This window comes from Athene noctua, chromosome 2, assembly GCF_965140245.1.
Source record: "Athene noctua chromosome 2, bAthNoc1.hap1.1, whole genome shotgun sequence".
NCBI classification, from domain to species: Eukaryota; Metazoa; Chordata; class Aves; order Strigiformes; family Strigidae; genus Athene; species Athene noctua.
In genome coordinates, this window is record NC_134038.1 from 157,381,817 (window position 1) to 157,397,545 (window position 15,729).

Here is a 15,729-nt window from a genome sequence, read left to right on the forward strand (position 1 = left end):
ACCAGAGGAATAGACATAATTTTTAATTAGGGGGGGAAAAGGTTCTGTCTTTATACTGATATGTGGTATTCTTTGAGATGAAAGATCATTATTTGAAAAATTATTTAGGTTAACTGAATCATTTGGTGAAATAACGTTAATTTCATAATTTTCTTTCAGCTGAATAAACATACAAATTAAAAGTAAAGAACAGAGATTTCTGACATTCTAAAATCAAAACCAGGTGTTTCTTTAATTTAGAATGAGCTCAAAAAATTTTTGGTTTGCAATCTTTGAGGACTTTCAAACCTTTAGATTTGAAGAGATCAAGAAGACCTTCAAATCTAAATGAAACATCACACAACATTTCAAACATGGAAAAAAATTATCAGGTATATTCACATTTGACTTTGACTTTAAAACCAACACTTTTCATAATTTTTCAGTAATGAAAACTGAACACAGTTATTTACATGGCTATATTTGCATATACTGAATAAATACTACTGGGCATAAAATCAAATTTTCTTCTCAAGTCCTGAGGACAGTTGTTTTGCCAATTATCAGGCCTAGCATAAATGGCACAGCCAGCATAAAGATGAACCAATAACCCAATTGTGTTTGATACAAAAGGGTCAGTACATGGGTGAGTGCTGTGGGTACAAACAAGTCAGTCAGATTATACATAATCGACATCAATCCCACCGACCCCAACAACGACACCGCACGACCAACAATGGGTGGAATAAATGGTGACATGCAGTCTCCCATAGAAGGGACGGGAGACAACCGAGTCAACAAACCAAACACGTAAGACCAAGGAAGCCACACACTGAATCTCTACACAGCCCGGGTTTACGAAAGCCAGACCTGACTGGAGCCCAGTCCCAGGGAGGCAGGAGGTCCTTCCCCAACAGGGAACTCTGCACAGGGCATCCCCCTCACAGACAGACACTGCCCCTGCCTGCAAGTGGTCCCAGCTTTTATCCCTCAGTGGGACACCTGACCTTTGCTTGCTGAATGCAGACCCCTGGGGCTCTTTTACCCAATGGCTCTGTCTGCAAGGCCGGCCCCACCCTGGAGGGAAGCCTAAAGGCAAACTCACCCCCCCGTTGGGAAGGGCTGTGGGAATCACTCATATATCAACCTTAATTTGGGGCTTGGGGTTGAAACCCCAGCATTTCAACAGTACATCTGACCTCTGCCTGCCTACAGTAATCTCACACAGAAATGCTTGTGCATCTTCATGATTATTGGAAGTAGTCACAGATTTGGGAATGACCCGGCTCACACTGAGCTCGGTGACTTTTGCTTCTCTGCATAATGTCGCTGCTTCAGAGAATGGAGGGAATGTGCCCCTGACACAGTGCAGCACACAGCCAGGGGCAAACCTACTTCACTGGGAAAGGTCAGTTTGCTCCAGACTGAGGAGATGGCTACTCTGGATTATCTTCCACTATGTGTGAGTGCTCCGAATATGCATTTCTGTGAAACTGCACCTCCACAAGCCCACTGCATCCTGCCTCATTAAGGGCCCTCAGAGAACATCTGCAAGCCCACTAGGAGCCTCTGAGAAAGATGTCAAAGAAATTCCCACATCGAAGAAATTCCAGCGTCAGAGAGCTGTCAAGTTTGGGGTCTAAATTGGACATTACTATGAGGAAGGCTAAAATTCCCTCAACCAGGAAGGCTAAGTGCTTCTAGGAACCAAAAGACTAATTAAAAGCAGGAAAAAAAAAGAAAAAGAAAAAAAAAAAGGTTTATGGATTTCTGTCTCATTCTGTGCAGAGATTTTTTTAGAACTGTGATTTAGACTTCAAGTACTTATATTTTTCATAGTTTTTCGGATACTCAGCTCTGGTGAGGGGACCTCAAGTACCCAGCCTTGCTCCCATTAACTTCTTGTCTTGTGCTTTCCACTAAAAGACCAGAGCTCTGCCCTCAGCTTAGAAAGCTCAGCCCCAGGGGTACAGTGCTCCTGCAAGCCAAACAGTATCTCCACTCCTTGGAGACATCAATTATCCCTTGCAAAGCTGTGGGGAAAAAAAAAACAGACAGACAGACCTGTAGCTGCAGTACTTTAACAAGATTTTTCAAAAGAGCAAATCCCCTTTTATTCTGGCCAAGACGTGCTTCACACCCCAAAGCATTTTCTTGTGGTATTTCCTTTGATTTCTGCCTCTTTGCTGACCCTCTCACTGTTTGGCTGTGTGACACTAGACGAAGCTGTGGATCTGCTGAAGGCACCAGGCTCCATCGCTCCTTCTGCCCGCAGAGGGCATCCAAGCTCTTCGCAGGTCCTGTCCTAGAAAAGGTTGATTCAGTCTTGTGAGTCAGGGATTTGGAGAAGTCAGAAGTCAGAAAGGCAACAGGTTTGATTCAGTCCCTCTGAATGACGATGGTCTCGGGGGAGGAATTTTCTAAACTGAGTCTTGAGCAATCCATATTTTTGGAAGTAGGCAGAGATGGAGACAAGCAAAAGGTGAACAGCAAAGAGATTGTGAACGTAATGTATTTGTGATAAACATGGCTTTGGGATGCTTTCCCAAACTTAAAAATGCAGGATGGGAAAGCAAAGACAGGATTGCTAAAAACAGGGCTTTTCAGAAACTGCATCTTTGCAGAAGTGTGGGAAGCAGACAGATCCCTCCTCTTTGCTTCCCACCACTAGCATGGCAGGGCTCAGCCCTGAACTGCCATCCCGATGCCTCTGATACTCCATCCTCTCTTTTTTTTGTCATCTTCCACCAAACTACAGAGCCAACTCATGCAACTATGTGGTTCACCCTCAGCTCCTTCACCTGTGTACAAGGTTTCAAGACATTCCAGGTACTCTCCCAGCCAAATATTGAGCCATCCCAGAACCGCCCCATTTCAAGAGGAAATGTGTTTACCTGACCACAGCTGCTCATCAGCCAGCTCTATTTCTAGTCTCCTTACCATGCAGTTAATAATAAAAGATAAAACAATGGAGCAGCTTCAGCAAAGCAGACACAAGGTGATCAAAGCTTCCAGGTACTGTTCCAATAACAACCTGCATGGTGATAATAATATACAAAATGACAATTCTATAGCAATGTTTAAAGTTTATTTCCTATCTCCAAAGTAAATTAGACAGATGCATTCCTCTTTATCATATGACAAAACCACCGCGAAAAAATTTAATGGCAGATGACCCTACTAAGCCATACACTTTGTGTAGTTATCTAGTATATAGTTAAACAACTGTCAGTGCAATGAAGTACTTCTCAATCATCTTCTCAAATCCACTCCTTTATAACATGTAGTGCTGGTTTGCATTAACTTTCACTTTACTGAGGCAGGAGGAAGAAAAGCCACAGAAGTGGCAAACTCCTAGATGAGAGCATTCTTGCACAATGTAGCAAAATTCAGATACTGCAGAAAGAGAGAGGTAATAAATCTGTAAGCCAGATGGGAACTAGTGACCAGGAACCATGATGGGACCCCCTTTTTTTAGCAGCAAAAGATGACAGGCGTTTATAATTTGAGCTAGATGAAACGTTTACAGGCTTGCACACAGTAAATGTGGTTTATTCCCTGTGTTTCAGAAGTAATTCTCCTTTACACAGGCATTCCTTGAAAGTACTTATATTGCTATAAGGTGAGTAATGTGGTTATAAGCTGGTGAACCGAGACACAGAAACCCAGTCTAGTTTCCAAAACAGTAGTTTCCAAATTCACTAGTGAATTCGGCAAATGTTTTAAAACAAATTCCTCATAATCTAGTCTATTCAGTAGTGCATTCCCATATAAATACTGGGCTTCAGTAACACTTGTGGAAAGTATCAACAAAGCTTATGTCCCAGCTTACTCACGTTGGTTGACAGGAGTCTTCATCAAGCTTCCTTCTTCAGACTTTGAGAACTGTAACATTAATCATCAGGGTGGTTTGCTGATTAAGGATACCAATTAAACTCAGACACCAGAGTGAAAAATAGTAGGTGTATTTTACTCAAAATAACTAAATAATGTAACAAAATAATACAGAAAACATACAGTAAGAAAAGACAGAATAGTGCACTCAAACAAATAGGAAAATACAGGGTAATGCATCAAATCATTACTAGCTGAGAGCGAGAGAATGGAGATTAAGAAAGATCCCTCACCACTTGCACACGTTCCCATCACCCAGCCCCGCAGTGGCTGGGCAGCCCCGGTTACAGCGAGGGTTTGGGGAGCCTGGCCCAGCAAGGGAGAAATCCTACGTGGTGCGTCCACCCATAGGTGAGGCTGCCAAAGTCGCTGTGAGCGGGTCCAGCCTTGTATACCCCAAAATCAGCAAGCCAGAAGAGCTGGCACCTTTGTTTTGAGCAGAACATCTGGTTTCATTCTCACATTAGATTCCCCCAGAGCCTGGCCAGGGCTGAAGGGAGAAGCTAAGGGAGTTTCCTTGCTTATCTAATTTATTTCTGTTCTTTTTAGAACAAGGCCACACGTCTGGTCCCAAGGCTGGACAGCTGGCTTCATGGCTTTGTTAACTTGCTTCTACGCAAAGAAGAAGAAAGATACATTCGGGATAGACATGTTTTCATTACATTCATCATCAGTAGTGAGTATATGATACCTAAGCTGCATCTTTCACTAGTGAGCATACATAATGACTACACACTAAGTTAGCAGCTTTGGCTCAGGGCCTGTTGTTCAGGCTTCAATACTTCAACACTTTAGCACTTTTTACATCAGTATAGGTGGTTTGTTATAACCTAGTACAATACCTACTAGCACAATGGTTATCAGTTACGAAATACACAGGATTCATCTACAGGTCAACCCTGGCTTGGGCCTGTTGTCCAAGCCTTAGCATCCGCAGGGTCTACTGTGAAGTCGATCATTCTGTTGCCTCCCAAAGTAGGTGAATGTGTCCTCCATGTTTTCTGAGCTCCTGTGCTTTTTGTGGTCCCTGTTCTGCTGTTGGCCAGGACAGCATCACTGGAGTTGGTGACCTAAAGAAGACGAGTTGTCCTAGCTTAATTCACTACTGGTCACCTTCTGCCACACCCGCTTTTTTTCCCTTTTCAGGTTCCCTAGGGAGGATACAGAGACACACAGATCCACATGGAGATCTGTCTACGGCAGAAAATTCACTGAGCAGAATCTCCTTTACTTCAAAAATAAATCGATAAATCACCCTCAGAACTTACTTTTCCTATGACTTTTCATCTCAAAAGCAGAATCCGCAACTTCAAATTGTGACACCTTCCTTATGCAGGATAGATGTTTTGTCCATGTAACAAATGTGACTCTAATTGTTGGGGTTTCCTCATCTTTGCACAGATCTTCCTTACAGAAATATTGGAAAGTATCAAAAAAATAGGGACCAGTATGTTTTAGTTTGGGTTTGTTCTTATGAAATTTCCACCACAGTCTTCCAGATGTCAACACAGGGATTTCCACCTGTGCAGGGAGGTGGGAGTTGCTCTTTTTTCTTATTCTGTTTCATAACATTAGGCTTATATCTGCTCTTTATTCTTTTGCACTGCAGCTGTTTCCAACTGTTTTCCCCCCCAAGCATTGCCATGGAGTATAGCTCACACTTTTTGGTCCACACATTTTCAGTCCTAGTAGTACTTTTTGTGAGAGATGCTATCATGTACCTAATCCTGGACTGCCGAATTCTTTACTTCTGAGGAGATATGGCCACGTTATTAATTTATGTACGTAGGTGAAGCTCTGTTATGTTCCTGTTCTGCTAGAAAGCAAACCCATTGCCATGCGTTGGTTTAAAACATTTTCACTGGACGTACAAAATTCATGGGCTGAACCATGAAAGATGTTAATTAACTCCAAGGAGCTTTTGCTACATATTGCTGACAACCTGATTGTCACATATGCTAAAAGAATACACAAACCTGCAACTTCTTTTGCAAGAAAAATTGTCCCCACTAGTCTGTCTCTCCCCCCAATAAGTATCTGAGTACTCAGAGAAGCAACAGAAGTAAAGAACAATTCAGCAGTCTTTTGCTGAGAAACCCTGTATATAAGTAACTGCAGAAGCAAAGAACTTCAAAGCTTCTCAGTTTGTACCTCTGTGTGGTAGAAAATCAACTTAAGGGCTCTTAGAATACACCTTTACTAGATACTGGTTGTGATTATGGGATTCTCACAGGAAGAAGGACATAAAGAAAAAAAATCTTTATTCTGAGAAACAATACCTGGTACTAAGAGTGCCAAGACACCTGGCGATCAAAATAAGCTGTGTGAGACAATCCTTTCCTTAAACCTTTGATGCCCCTGCTCTAGTAAGGAGACCGAAGAAGTCACATTGACATTCACAGAGTCTTTATATGTGTAAGAATGGAAGAATTAAATGAGTCTAGGATGTTTAAGAGGAATCTCGGGAGACAGACCTCTCTGCTGAAGATAGGCATTAAAAAAAAAAAAAAACTTTTTGTCAAAACAAGCTTTAATTTTTAGTTAGTAGCAAAGTGATAAGAGTAATTCCTCAGTAATTGGCATGGGTAGGTCACAAAAACATCAATACTGTTACCTTCACCCAAACTGAGTTAGGTGAGCCCTTCTGTTCAAGTTTTTGAGTTTCATGGAAATTAACTTATCTTGAGACCTAAACAGCAGAGAAGAGCAGATTTGGGACCCATGGTGGGGTATGTACTGATCACAGAAGCTGGGTGTATTTCATATAGTTGAGCTTTGCTGATCAGCACAGTTCCTATTTGTAAATTACTCTGGGTCTCTGCTGAACTGGTGCGGGAGAGCTGAGCACGCACACGACCAATGTGATCAAGCAATGCCTGTTTATTACAACTAAGAAAGTCCTTTTATACTGTTCTCCCGCACACATGAGTAACATGCAGTACAAGTCCTCAAGATTGGACAGTTAACTTAGCCCACGCTTTAAACCTTCTTACAATTGGATAAAAAGTGCCACATCAGCCTTGCCAGGCTTCCTGCCTTGTGGAACTTCCTCTTCCGTCCCAGCCCCTTCCCGGGGTTGTTTGTCTCGTCGAGTTTCTCCTCCCCCATTCCGGGTTACGTCCTTATGGCATTCCTGCTCAGGCTGAGGCTCTTATCAGTCTTGTTCTCACGCAGGATTGCTCACATGGCCATTCTCTCGCAGAAAGCCCTCTAGAATCCCAACAAACTGGTACTTCAGTCTACATCCTTCAGTAATGCACTAGAAAGGATCGATGCAAATACACACCACTTTCTCCTTCTGCAATGCATTATAAAAGTTATTTTACTTCATCTGTGACCCTATCATGCACTTTCAAAGGACAACACCTAAGACACCAAGTGAATTTAAATAATTTATTTCAAAGAGTCATGTCTGAGCTGACTAAATCTGGGAGTTTCAAAGGACCCCAGATAAACAAAGAATACAATTTCCTTGGTATTTCAAGTGGGACTTTGAGAGTCTGGAATTTCCAAATCCTGTAAATGATCGAAGATATAGTTCACCCCACCTTCTACACTTCAGAAAACATTGGAATTATCTCTTGTGTTCTTTCATTTAAGAAATGTACTAATCCTATAGTCATTGCCTGCAAAACTATCCACTATACTATGGATATTTTTGTTGAGGAAATTCTCTCACTGGTTTGCTTTAAGCTGTAGATGAGGATGCTGTCTATACCCTAAAAGAAAGGAGGGTAACCTGGCTGGCAGTTCAATTCCATTAGATATTCTTGCAGGTAGATTTCTCATCCTGTAAGTCTTCAGTTTTTGAAACAGGTTTTCCAGCTCTGGGGATGAAAGAGAATGAAGTCTGTTAAAACAGTGCATATTTAATAGCAATGTTTAATTCTGCATATTAGAGTTTTTTGTTTGCTTTAATTGATTCCATATCATCCACAGGTTAGAAGATAAAATTTTGATGACTATAGTATTATATATAGTACTTACACGTCTGTATTGTCAAATCTCTTTCTTTTCAGAGACCTCTTTTCAAAATTGTTTTCAGCTTAACTACTTGATCGAAGGACTAATTTGTCTCCAGGTCTAATCAATTTCTAACAAAATGTATAAGAGATGTGTGCACTTGTAGGGGGATTTTTTTTTTTTTTCTAGAAACACACAGGGGCAGCAAGATTTCATTTGAATCCTACAACACAACAAAGAAAGAACTGAAATACTAATAACTCATGGAATATATATTGCACTGTTCATTTTCAAAGCACTTGGCAAACATTGTGGCTAATTAAATTCATAATGCTACTGTGGAGTTATGGAGTAAGTATCGTTTGCTGAGGACATGCAAAGGTATATGAAGGCAAGATTAGGAGAATGCTACTGAAGGAGGACAGAGCCCCAGGCCTGAGCTTGCAGCACTAACATGTCCTTCTTTGTCCCAGAAGTCAATCGGGATCAGAAGTCAGGAAAATTATTTCGCAGTTCAGTGTATTGTGGCCAGTTAGCTTAAATAACAACAGCACTTCATCAGAGGTGTGTGGTAGCAGTCAAAAAGACCCCTGCAGAAAAACTACTTCAGAGTGCAGACACCAACTGGAGCAAGATCCTTAGAGTCTGGCTCAAGACACCAAAGACAGTGCATGGTGTGGGTATGAGGATCTGCACTAAGCATCAATGTGGAAGTGGCCAAGGGGAGAAAAATTATTCAGTATCATGGTTAACATTTACTTCAGAAACTTTCGTGTGAAAATTTGACCCTAGAGTTAAAAAGAATGAAAGAAGAGCTGCTAAAATGGCAGCTACAGATGCTTCCTGGAAGCTGCTCTTACATAGCATATTCACAAGTTTTGACTGTTACTACTGCTAACTTCAGCTAGCTCCCATTGTCTCCTGCTTGCACATACAGTTGCAATGTATAACTTGCAAACATCACAGGAGTACTCCCTCATTGAAACAGGTGTTGTGCTGAAGTCAAAATAGAAGTAAGAAATGAAAGATCAGTTCTCAGCAAGCAGCCGGGCTGTCACGACGAATAAAGAGACAGTTTTAGGGATTTTACCATTTTTAGCAGTACATAGCAGGGTAATGATTTTTAGCCCTGTCAATGCAATTTTCAATTATTATTTTTTTTTTAAAACAAAGGGAGTGTGTTCGATGGCCTTGTTTCAACAAGTTAATCAGAAAGATCTGAAGAAAAAGTTGCTCCTGCCTACTGGTATAAAAATACTGCTATCACTAATGGAAAGAAATGCATGAATGACTGGTGATTTACTGGAGGGAAGTGATATGGAAATAAACACCCTTTTTCTACAGCTCCCCAGAGGTGGGATCTACCCAGGTTCTAACCCAACATGTCTGAAAAGAAAGGTGACTTTTAGGGAGTAAGGTGGTGAGCCTCACCCTCTCCATACCAAAACCAATCCTTTGCAGGTTCAGTTCGCTTTCCAGTAGTCTTCTCTAATCATTAACGTGAAAGAGATATTATAATCACAGTGAGGCCATTCTTTGCTTTCTGTTGAGCTTGCTGATCACTCACTTGCTTTTATATTTTTCACTTTTTTCTTCCTCCTCAACAAAACAGAAGTTTGTAGTCAGGATAGCGAGATGATCGTAGCTCACTGGAATAGATCTCCCTGCATCTGAATGCCAGTATCTTTCAACCAACATTCAGTAACTGGCTGTGGATGAGCTCTTAAACTATTATAAAGCTAAGCAAGCTGAGTTTATTGAAACTGCTTGTGATGGCGGTCAACAAGACTTGTGCTGTTTGCAACGCAGGACAAGAGCGTACACACAGTTACTGTGCAGCAGCTCAAGGCACGTATTTACAAGTGAGGATTGGCAATGTCCTCAAGCATGCTTACTTTCTTACCATTTTCTGAGTATACATTGAGTTCTTTGGGCACAAGAGAAACTAGCCACCCTCCTCACTGCATCTATAATGCTTTACAGGCTAAGTATCAGGCCAGTAGGGATTACTGTCTGTGTTAGATGCCAAACACCCTTGAACACAATGTATCAGTAATACTGAAACTAATGATTTTGTAATTAAGATTAAATAAGGACTGAAGATGAGCGATTTGATGGGAAGGTCCATGTTTTGGCTTCCCTGTACAAGTTATGCATGACACTGCCTTTGATCACCAGGTCTTTAGGAAGCAAAAATCAGGTTCCCAAAGGTATTTAGGTATATAAGGGCTAGGTACCTAAGAACATTCAAAACTGTTTCAAACATAGTTTAGCTGTTAAAATCCTTTCCATGAGATGTAACTGATAATAATGTTTTATGTGGGTTCAAAAGATGACTGTACAATTTCAGTCCTGAAAAGGCTATTAAATATGGAGTTGCTGCCAGGGCTCAGTAAGTCTGAGTCACAAATCGCTGGAGGATAGAGGAATATGATGGGAATGTATCACTGCATCATTTCCCGGTTTTGATATTGTCCTGTACCCATGCACTATGGACTGAATTATAAAGAGAGACTAAGAGGTTAAGCTATTTTTCTCATTCCTAAAAGATCTATGACTACAGTTCTTATACCGAATGATTGAAATCATTATTCGTCTGAAAAACAGATACCAGAGTATCTGCAGCTCATTACACCAAATTCACAAATTTAGCTCATGTAAGCTGGCATGATGGTCTGGACCTTCCATCTGGAATATACAGTCCTGGATCTCCTATTTTACCATAGCTCATCCAGGCATAAAAATCTGCACAGGTTACAGGAGGAGGATATGCAATGAAAGCCTAAAGTTTCATGTGAAGAGTTTCACAATTCTTTCATTTCAGAGCCCGGGAAGCTGATGGAGCAGCTCATCCTGAGTACCATCCGCAACACATGCGGGACAGCCAGATGCTCAGGCCCAGTCAGCATGGGTTTATGAAAGGCAGGTCCTGCCTGACAAACATGATCTCCTCCTACAACAGGGCCACCTGCTTATAGGATGAGGAAAAGGCTGTGGATGTAACTTACTTGACTTTAGTAAGGCCTCTGACACCGTTTCCCACAGCATTCTCCTGGCGAAACTGGCTGCTCACAGCTTGGATGGGCACATGCTTTGCTGGGTAAAAAACTGGCTGGACGACCGGGCCCAAAGAGTTGTGGGGAACGGAATTAAATCCAGTTGGCGGCCAGTCACGAGGGGTGTCCCCCAGGGCTTGGTGTTGGGGCCACTCCTGTTTAACATCTTTATTGATGACCTAGATGAGGGGATCAAGTGCACCCTCAGTCAGTTTGCAGATGGCACCAAGCTGGGTGGGAGCAAGCTGGCCCTGGGACAGCCCCCCTCTCCTCCTTCACAACTCCAGGTACCTGCTACAACTGGCCAAGGGGTCAGAGATCCTGCTTCCTTCTGATGCATGAGACCACAAGAGTAAAGAAAGGCTGAGGTGCTGGGCTGCAGGCACAGGAGGGATTGTTCCTCCCTGCAAGAAACATGATGCAGGAAATTCGACAGGTTTGTAGTTGGTCATGACATCATCATGGGTTTTTTTGTGCAACAACACATGGATAACCCTTAAAATAACACATACACAGGCTAGTGAATACGCTTCATGAAAAATAGCAACTGTATCTACTCACCTGTATGTCACAAAGCCTGTATGGCTAATGATAAAGTAATTTTCCTTAGTGTTTAAGTGATTAACCTTCAGGGCTTATCTTCTGGATTTACTGCATTTTCTCCCTATGTCTTTGAACCAGGTCTGTCGAGTTGAAGAGTCACAGTGCCCCCTCTGGCCACCCAGCAGCTCCTCAGGGCAAAGAAGCACATGGTAAAGTGAGCAGACCAAGTTATTTATCTGACAAGCATCAAGATCTATTTGCCCTTGTTTCACCCAATTTGCAGGGTGCTCACGGACTTGTGAATTTCAGGGTTGTTCTCCATTATGCAACAAGGAGCAGTCCGCACTCATGTGCCACGGATTCATGGCAGTATGAACATTTCTCATTACTAACGCCTTGCCAGGCAGCACCTTCCACTTCCATCTCCCAAAGCACTCCTTGGTTTCCAAGTCTTGTTCAGCTCAGAGAGCTCTGAAACGGAGAATACTGAATGATCGCTACTGCAATGAGGAGTCAAAATTTGAGAATAAGGTGTTTAAGGAATGGAACCATCAATAACAGGATCAACAGTGTGCATCTGCTGCAAAAGGCTTGTGTTTGGCATCTCAGATGCAACACCTCTCCAGGCAGAATGCAACACCCAAAGTGTTTCTTAAATCATCAGACATGCAGATGTCTGACCTGGGCCAGACTTAACAATAAGATTATACAAGCAGGACATATGTTCGTGGCAGCACACAAGTGTGAAACTAAAGGAAAGAGGGACCTTTTGAGCTACTCCATGCAGATTCATACCACACAGATGTGCTACCTGTATGAAATTAAAAGGGCAGTAGAGAAAAGCCACCATCTCCAGGCCAGAGGTCAGGATTTGAAAGGTCAGGCTGGGAAAGGGTATTGTAGTGGACAGGACATGTGGGCTGCTCCGAGACATGGACCTCACTCGTGGTGGAAAAGATGGGCAAAATAGGGTTTGGAAAATGTTGATGATCAAAGGAAAAAAACCACGATTGCTTGGGCTGGGGTGCCCACCAGTGCCCTCATGCAAGAGCTGACTGAATTGACCAGGCGGTGGGACTGGGGAATGAACACGAGGCAATGCTTGATCCGGGCCCGTCAGCGCAGCTCCCTGCAATGATGCAGTAGAGCTACTCAGCTCCCCAAACCTGTGGTGTATCACCTTTGAGCAGACAGCAGCGTTCAGAAGGACAACACAGAGCCTTCCGATGTCTTGCAAGAGCTCTACGGTTTGAAGCTACAAGTTCAGCCAATCACCTTGTCTCAAGTCAGTTCTCTGTCACAAATCAGTCCATCTCACCTCTGCAGAGACCAGCTGGGGAGCTCCTGACCTGCCCAGAGAATTAATCATTAATTACACTGGGGAAGCACACAGGCACAGCCCTGACATCCAACAACAGCAGGATGGTAATTTCTCATCCTGATATCAGAGTTATAATGTAAAGGGCATAGATCTTCCCACACCAGGGATGCCACATTTCCTGCAGAATGGTGACTAGGGATAGAAGATGACACTCAGACATTGGTAGATAAGTCAATCATTGCACATACTCTAACTAAAACCAGAGCTCTCTGCCAATAGAAAAAGACATATCCAGGATGAGTCCGAACAGACCTCATTAGTCCACTATACCAACAAGAAGAGGAACAAACATTTTAAGGTCATAGCAGATCTCTACTAAAGGCACTTTATGGTTTAACCCCAGTCAGCAACTAAGCACCACACAGACACTCACTCACTTCTCCACTTGTGCACCTGCTTGCTGGCAAAGCATGGGAAAATGAAAAATCCTTCACTTAGGATAAGCACTACTTAGCAACAACTAAAGCATCAGTGTGTTATCAATGTTATTCTCACACTAAATGTAAAACACAGCACTGTACCAGCTACTAAGAAGAAAATTAACTCTATCCCAGCTGAAACCAGGACAGACATAAAGACATTTCCCATCAAAAACATTTCTACAGAGATGAAAACTTGTCAAAGGTTCAGTAGTGTCTTCTCCTGGTGTGAGAAGCTGATACTAAGAATCTACTAAGAAAGCATAGTAAATAAATAATTTTAGGAACTAAACAGTGGTTTCACATAGCTAGACACTCCAAAGGCCACAGCAAATACAGAGAGTTAATCAGATATAAAATCGTTAACAATACACAAGAAGCATGGGATAAATAATTCTCCATCATCCTAATGACTCAATGCTTTTTTCCTGCTGCACCTAGATTTTTTCCTTACAAGGCAATGACAACTTAACCTCAACAGTGACAGACTGACACTGAAATACCAGACGAATGGCAGCCAGACGGGGTACTAACTAGGCTGGTGTTTGCATACACGATAGTACTGGATTTTGATTTGAGCACTGCCATTAAGACTCTAAACTCTGCTGCAGCCCGCTAGGCAGAGGTGTAAGTGGTATCAACCTGATACCAGACCCTAATATCAACAAGGCAATGGTATCCATGATCAAAAGAGATCAGACCATCGAAGAAGGGAACTGTAACTCATAACCCAGTCTTCTGAGGTTCATCCAAATGTGACCTGAGGCTTGGCTGTGACCTTGTCTTCACTTCAGTCAGAAAAACTTCCTGTAAATGGAGCACAAACTAAAGTAAGCGAGATAGATAAAAAAAAATAAGGAAAAAAACTATGGAGTCAGAAATAGTCACCTAAGGACTCAAAAATAACAAGAAAAGGTATAAAACCCTCAGCAAAAATTAGAAGGTCAGAAGATGGACACCTGGTAAGATGAAGTACTGGCCCACTCTGAGAGACAATGGTGGGCACCACCTCCCCACCTCACTGACAACTGCCTGGCCAGCAGAGACTCATCACATACCTGTGCTGGGCTGGCAAGCACATCAATGCTTAGCCTAGCAGCCTGTTACTCCCAGCTGATCACTCTGTGGCTTAGCCAGAACAGAAGATAATTGTCACACAGTCATAAACTATGTATACGGCTGCTTTCCAGTGTCTACACATGGTTGAAGATGCCCATTAAAAATGGCCTGAAGAGCTGATGTTTCTGGTCACAAAGTATTCCCGCTCCCATGGGTCTTTTCCACCTCTGTGCCAGAGCTTACCACCTCCTACAGTTGTGCTTTGTCACAACAGGGAAGCGATCCATATTAAGAACAGCTGCTAGAAAATTTGGGGGAGAAGAGTAGTCAGTCAGGGTCATGTCCCATAGGTCTACCAGTGCATAGAGTAGGGAGGCAAACGAACAACAGGAACCACTGGTTAGATGTCAGAGAGTGGTCACTTCATCCACCAGTCTATCAGATGTGAGCACAGGAGTCTGTCTCAAGATGTTATGAATCGCCTGTCTTTGATCCTGCTCCCACAAACACCAGTGGAAGCAGTAGCGTGCTACACTGAAATCACAGTTCAGCTTGCGAGCAGAAGTTTATAGCAACAGTAGACTTTTCTATAATGCTTTTGACAATTTCTCCCCAACCCAAAGCTACCTTCTGCTGAAGGCATGCTGAGTTCTAAAGCCAGGCAGTCAAATAATAATCCAGATGGTGTGATCATGAAATACTCAAGGCTACAGTTTCTAAGCTTCAAATTCACTTGCCATCTGCTTTGCTGCTTCTTTCACCAGAAGTGCCCAATATTTTAAAGCTGGCAAAGAAATTGTATTTATACATCAGCTGCAGGCTGTAATGGTCTCTGCCCCCTAAAAAATTAAGGAGGGAGGGGACAGCACGCAAGGGAGAGAAATAAGATTTTGAGAACCGCTTCAGGGACTTTTGGGACCTACTCTTCCAAATGCAACTCATTTTGATAGATAACTGGTTTGCAAGAAGTAATTATGGAGGTAAAAAGAATAAAGCATCCAGTTCCCATTAACTTTTCCAGGACTTGAACCTGTTCTGCCCGTCATTGACTATCTACCCCAAATATCTAAGAGTTGGAGGGGGCTTTGTTTGGTTTTTCTTCTTTAAATAAGAGTCACAGCTTCTCTACTCCCCAGAAAACTTCCAGTATTTTTTCCCAAAGTCTCCAAACAATGAATAAGCACTTAAACTTGTTTAAATGAGTAGTTCCAAGATTTAAGCTTGCATGTCAAGGTTGGGAAGCTGAAGGATTCATAAACAGCATCTCTTCCCTCCTCCATAAGCTGCTCTCATAATAAGATAATGAACATTGAACTTGACAAAACCTGTTATGTAAGTTGTCTGAAAGTAAATACCCGAATATTACTTTAACCCATGCAACCCTCACGGGGTTCTGATGTTCTAAACATTCATTGTCACTTTTAATTCGCATCCA

At 42.4% G+C, this 15,729-nt stretch overlaps 1 long non-coding RNA gene across 3 annotated transcripts in view; it reads right to left on the reverse strand.

The window, feature by feature from the left end:
* Window positions 1-4,952: 4,952 nt before the first annotated feature.
* LOC141957162 (uncharacterized) overlaps window positions 4,953-15,729 on the reverse strand; it is a 28,802-nt gene continuing 18,025 nt past the window's right edge. Inside the window, exons 3-7 of one of the 3 annotated variants that reach the window (XR_012633068.1) lie at window positions 12,711-12,784; window positions 11,454-11,623; window positions 11,184-11,296; window positions 10,845-11,071; window positions 4,953-7,700 (exon numbers count right to left, since the gene is read on the reverse strand). This is a non-coding gene — a long non-coding RNA (uncharacterized LOC141957162). The remainder of the gene's footprint in view (window positions 7,701-10,844; window positions 11,072-11,183; window positions 11,297-11,453; window positions 11,624-12,710; window positions 12,785-15,729) is intronic. The other 2 variants (XR_012633070.1, XR_012633069.1) reach the window with 2 other exon arrangements.